Below are 6,826 nucleotides of genomic sequence, written 5' to 3'. Positions count from 1 at the left end.
GCTGACCATAAATGGCAGCTGGCAAAACGGGTTTAGCCACGCATGAAAATCAACATGAATTGCCACTCGTCTGGAACTCGATGCCCTGATGCAGCGTCGCTCCATGTCCCGAGATGCTCCTTCACATATTAGAGAAGCCAACACATCCCAGATGATCTCAGGAAAAGCAGGAGGTGATGGTCAGATATGCTAGTTGTTTTACTTTTTTTTCCATTGTTTTGTTTCACTTTATTCTGTAGTGCTTAACCTTCATTTTGGAGATAGAATCTAAAATAAATTTGCACAACTAGTATCAAATATTAGAAGAGTTTGATTCTTAGACGCGACATTTTGTAATTTTTTTTATTTTACATTCTTCTGATCGCCTGTTGTTTTTCAGCAGGTTTGCAAACACTGCTAATAGTTTTCCCATTTATAAAAAAATGTTTGTTAAAAAGCCACAATCCAGAGCTTGGACAGCCACACTGTAAACAGTGTAACATATATAGCACGTTCATTTGGTCTACAGAATTCTAAAATTCAGTTTAAAGTTACCCGCTCCATCAGTTAAATAACAGTAAAGCAGGGCAAACTGCACAAAAAGGCCAAAAATCACTGAATTATAGCACTGCACGTTGAAATGAGTGAAAATAATGCTGGTTTTCTTTATTGTTTTTAAAGGTTTGGTATTTTATTGTAATGCCATTTCAAAATGTTTATAAATCAAAACTAATTTGCATCAGCTTCCTTCAGTTTGGCAATGAATGCAAAAAGAGAGCTGGCAGGAAGTCGGTCCGGGTTACTGCCCAGATTAGACGTGGCACTCTGTCTTTTCTGGGTCCGGGCAAAGTGTTTTTGTTCAACCTGTCATTTACACAAAGCCGTGCTAACCACTGCTCCCTGGTGCGATTTGAATCAAGCTGTGTGCTGAGCTTGCCTGGCGGGGTCAAAATGGCCCTTTTTGTAATTGCAAGTGCAACCAGTCCTTTTTAATGGCACCTGCCATGAAGTGCCTTTAAAAAGAGCTCAATCCAGGTTTGTCTGTAAAATCGCAAAACTCTAAAATCCACTTTAAGACAGCATGCATGTGTAGAATTATTGCTTTGTTCTTGGGAGATGAGGTGGAAGCATCACAGCAGAGCAAGGTGAAGGGAGCAAAAAGAAAATGGGGTCGAAATAAGGAGATAATGGAAGGAGGATAACTGAAAGGATGATTTAGAGAAAAGATCAGATACAGAAAAATGGCCTAAATAAACATGTTTAGCATTATAAGCATGATCATATATAAACATATAGATGCATTAAGATACATTAGATTACAGCTCATTGATTAGACCGGCACAAGATTAAAAGTGTATAAATGAAGACTTCTAATCTATAATAATGATCATAATAATAATAATGTCTTGGAAAACAAACAAAAATCAAATTTATGGCTGGTAGAATTCATGCAGATAAAATTTAATCCCAATCCATCCAATGTTGAGGTCATTTCCGATCGAGGTGCTGAACCAATCAAAAGATTAGCCAATGTATCCATCAGCAGACCCGCCCCTAAATAACAGACAGGAAACAGGCGGTGCAGTCTAGCTGGGAGACACCAGTGCACTCGGGATGGAGAGGAGCACAGACTCCTCAGACAGAGGTTGAAATACAAAAAGGCGTGGAGGAGGAGGAGGAGGAGGAGGTGGTGCAGGCATGGAGGTGTTCAATATTGTTTGTTGCATATCTCAAACAAATATATCCCTGCAACAGAGATGCTATCTGGCCTTTCTTGCGAGGGGGGCGGTTCAGATCCCGGTGAAAACATGATAAGCTACGTGCAAGATTGAATTAGAGCGAGATCTGACCCGATAGCTGGACTTCTGCTGGCGGTTGATATAACCGCAAGAATATTAAATTGTTTTTGAAGGATTCTGAAGGAATTCCTCAACATACAATCATAACTATTATTATTTTGTATTCCACAACTCAACAATAGCAACCCTATGGGACGAGATATGTGAATAAATCCAATGTCTACAAAGAGGATTGGATCACTTTGTGAGTGAATGTCTCTTCCCGGCTATGTTACAGTCATACCAGAATGAAGCGGGGCAGTGGGGCCACGGGGCGGGACGTTTAACAATGACGTCATTTTAACACACATTTGAACTCAGTGATGCAACAAAGGGAAATCTTGCACATCTTATGCAGCTGCAAACATTAATCTGTGTGTTTTACTCAACCTTGTTGCTCCCTTGAAATGTTTGCAGGTTGAAAATAATGATTGACGACTGCACTAATCTGGATGAGGGAAGATTAACCTGAAAGTGGGTGGCAGTGAAGTCGTGTGACTTTTGATGAGTGGGCTGTATTGTGTTTCTTTATGCCCTCTTGTCGAATTCAGGCCTAAAACACTGACAAGCTCTCTCACAGCTAAAGCTAGCATTTGCGCCGCTGTTTTTTTAAACAAGGACCGCATCACCTGGAGACCACAACAGGACACTGGTCCGCACAGCGATAGAGAGGATGAAGAAAAGAAGATTGGGGAATTGAGACATTCTGCTTTGTTTTTCACTGGTTTGCAGTTCGTTTTGAGCTCATGATTTAAATTAATCACCGTATGTCTTTGATTGCTGCTGCTTTGTGGGGAGCGTAGAGATGAGCAGAGAAAATGCGAGACTTTGCATTGGACAATAGAGTAAATCAAGTCCTATTAAGTGACTTTCATTCAAATGATTCTCCCAGCCTCAATGTCAACCTCTACGCCCACGTGAGGAGCTGAAGTCTTCTGAGGAGAAGAAACTCCTTGTAGGTCTGCGTTTCCTGTCGGGTCAGCTCGCCCTCTGCAGCTGTGCACGTGTTCCTCAATGTTCTGCCCAAACTGAACAAGAGGGAGATCGGAAAGCAATCAGCGATGACTTGTAGACACGAAGGGCGAGAGCCTGAGGGCCGGAATCAGAGGAGAGAGAGAGAGAGAGAGGAGTTGAGTATATTGACAGGTTTGTATGAGACGTGTTACTGCAATCGCCCTCGGGGATGCTGCCGTCTATAGCACGACTCAGGCTAGATTAGCTTTATGTCTGTCAGGGGGGGGGGGGCATGAAAGATGTGCTTGAGACAGAAATACAAACTTAAGTGTGTGAAATATTACTCTACAATGCTTGGGATATTTTTAAAGCCCTCAAAAACATATTTTCTCAATTAGTTTCTTGGAACAGAATGCACTGATTTGATGTGAAGGGGTTCTCATGGGAAGATGTGGCATCATGAATCATTTGATCTGAAATCTGAACATGACGATTTGTCTGTTTTGCAACTGTCGTTTCAAAAATCGCTTCAAAACGCTAGAAGTCGAGGTGAATGAATGTTTGCTTTGATTGATTGACTGGATGGTTTATTTCACTGTTTTTTTTGGTTGATAAGGACCCAAAATCACCATAACAGTGTTGAAACATGGGAAACGCGGGTTTTTCCGCCTTTAACTATTTCCAGCGACATCTCAGGGTGGGATTTGCCTCAAATGCAGAATTTCTGTCTCTTCCACCCAGTATTGACCTGAAGTCTACATTGAGGCTGGTGTCGCAAAACGATTACAGCTCTCTAAAGACAAAAACACCTTTCGTAGCCTGGCTTCAGAATGTGTGTGATCGTTCACACATCAGCCTGTAGAGATCAATAATGACATCCTTCCTCCCGGTGCGGGTTGTTCCGATTGTGTGTGTGTGTTTATGTAGGCTGAGCTCATGATAAGTGCTGGTTTATTTGGGTTTTGTTCTTGCTCTTGATTATGCTGCTGACAATAGCAGTTAATGACAGCTGTGGGGGGGGGGGGGGGGGGGGGGGGGGGGCGGTGAAGGAGGGAAACCCCCAGGTTCAAAAGCATGTGTGGTTTTATTCCTGAAGCTGAGTGCAACGTGGCCGGCGGTTGCTTCATGAGCGCTCTCTGTGGACGCCGCGAGGTTCGGTTAAAGCAAAGATGTTTGGAGGCTGCCGACATCACGGGGACGGAACAAAAAGCTTTTCAGTAGGCTGTGAATGCAGCCAATTGCAAACAAGATGTGCATTTTAATGAATCATCAGGTTGGATATGGAGAGGAAAGGGAGGGGTTAATGAAAACATGGTATACGTTGGAGTCACGAAACTGAAGGGACTCCTTGTATATACTATAGTTTTCAGTTCAGATGTCGATGCAGCATCTAGTTAACATTGTTAATTGACAGATATAAGCATTTTATGAAAATATCTTTGCAGAGTTTCTTCTGATATTCAGTTAGAATTGTAGTTTGAACTGTTCTAAGTATTGAACAATGAACACTGTTAACTGAAGTCATGTGTTGTAAGTTTCATTTATCAGTGACTACAGTAAATGAAACCATATAAATAGCTTGTTATTGTATTTTATTTTTAAGTTATTCACATTTGTTTTTTTTTTATTCATGCTTCCTTATAAAATGCTTTAGTGAGATGTCATCCTGACCTTCTGTAGTTACCATAGTTACCATATCTGAGAGCCGGAATCCACCAAAGACTAGATGACACTTGGTTAAACTATGAGGTTGTGACCTGTGACTTTTAAGTGCTGCAGGAGGAAACACTCTGAGCCTTTCAGTCAAAGTGATTCAAACATGGAGGCCGGATCCCTGAGAGAGCGGGCGAGGTGTCTGACACTCATCGCATAAAACTTTAATGAGAACAAAACTATTACACTTCACTGAACCAGCAGATCCGCTCCCTTATTGACTTTTGTCTGGGCGACAAGACCACACACACACATGCACACGCACACACATGCACACACACGCACACACTCATGGACATGCCCATACATGCCAATATTAGCGATGGGAGGACTTTAGTTGTAGACTGCGATATATATATTGATAATTTTCTATCACTTTAAGTCCTGATCTACACAACATGCTCTTACAAATTAGGTCTGGCGAAAAAATAACTGAGAATATAAAAGTCATTAAGAGGCAATCTAAAACAATAATTAGCTCCGCCTTTCACTATTCATTTCATTCGCCCTGCGGCAAGTGTCAGAATGTCTGCGGGATTTCAACAGGGGGGGTAAAGCGTGGAAAAACATTCACGTCGTGGTCCGTAGTTCTGCAGGACTAAGATCTTTTTTATTTACTGGCAGTGTGTGAGAAATCGATGGCGGAGCTTTGTGCCTGCAGCCCCGGGTCGTGCAGGTCCCCGCGGACTGGCTCAGTTTATTGTGCTCAAAAAAAGGCAATTACAATGTTAAGTGTCGCAGCAGGAGAGCCCGAACCCGACCCGACCGGAAAACGTTGATGGAGAGAGAGGGAGCACCGGAGGTCAACAACAAAACGGCGTCTGGGAGCGTTTCATACCAAACACACGTAACGATGGATGGATGGATAGATAGATAGATAGATAGATAGATAGATAGATAGATAGATAGATAGATAGATAGATAGATAGATAGATAGATAGATAGATAGATAGATAGTAGATAGATAGATAGATAGATAGATAGAGAGCCCATCATAAACCATTAAACAGGCGCATTAGCAGTAATGAAAAGGCTCTTATCGGTGTGCCCTGCGGGACACCGGGGGATTCTGGCGTTCGGTGGGCGGAGCTGATTGTCTGGTGGCTCGTCTCCATGGTGAAAGGAGGAAAACAGTGAAAATGTTTATTTTACTTTTAGTTTCACCGATATCACATGCACGACGTGTGTTCTTTTCGATTATGAAAGCGTTTCCTGCTCCTCGCGGTCTCCTCCGCGGTCTTTGAGAACAGATACGTGCGTGTTCTGCGTGACGCCGGCTCTGGTTCTCTCTCTTTATGCTCTGTTCTAATGTTATAGCGCTCCATCTTTGTTTTATATCACCTGTATAGTTGCACTAAGGGTTTTGCCTTCAAACTATTGCTGCTAATTTCGGATATAGCCGACGATATTATGGGATGCAATTTAAATATTCATCACATCCCGACAATATCATGCTCGAGTCTCGTCTGATCTCTCTCTAAGACCTCATCTATAGTTTCACAACTTATTTTGTCTGTTGTGTGACGAGTCACGTTGAATGCATTGTCTAATGTTCACTGTCAAATCACATGAGAAATGTCCAGGATGTCTGTCCTCGGGGCACATGAGAAATGTCCCGGATGTCTGTCCTCGGGGCACATGAGAAATGTCCATGATGTCTGTCCTCTCGGGAAAGGCTGGGAATAAACATGTCTTTGTGTTTCCAGTGTTGAGAACGAGCCTCTTATAGGAACAGACGCTGTCCGTGGTCCTGAAATCTGGAGCCCATCACGAGCATCCAAGCGACCCCACGCACGCACAATCTAGTGGATAACACTGACACCCTGCTACCTGTGATTGTGATGCAAATGTTAATGGACTCTGAGGTCCACTGATTAGCCTCGTGCAGACTAATTCCCCTCCTCTGCGGTCCCCAGAGTGCCTTTTCAGCGCCCCTTATTAATGGCGGAGTGTCTTTTTCTGCCTCGCTGGGCCGGTGCAGAGACGCGGCAGCAGCAAAGCAATCATGGGTTAAATGACGGGCATAATGCGGCGCGGAGGAGGAGGCTTGCTGCGGGTTCCAGAAACACCCATCCAAATATATCCATCCAGAAAATAAAAAATACAAATCAGTTGCAGCACTATTGCATTTATTTTGCACATGTTTCATACCTCTATATCATTCACTCATTGCTGCGCGCGTGCACACACACACACACACACACACACGTGTGCTTTCCCATTATTTGTCTCGCTGAAAACATTTCATGGATGAGAACAATGGTTTCCATTGTCGACCGGTGGAATCATTAAAGTCAGTTTACTCTGGAACAATGAAACAAAACGCTTAAAGGCACCAAATG

This window comes from Brachionichthys hirsutus, chromosome 8, assembly GCF_040956055.1.
Source record: "Brachionichthys hirsutus isolate HB-005 chromosome 8, CSIRO-AGI_Bhir_v1, whole genome shotgun sequence".
Taxonomy (NCBI): domain Eukaryota; kingdom Metazoa; phylum Chordata; class Actinopteri; order Lophiiformes; family Brachionichthyidae; genus Brachionichthys; species Brachionichthys hirsutus.
This window is presented reverse-complemented; position numbering follows the sequence as displayed.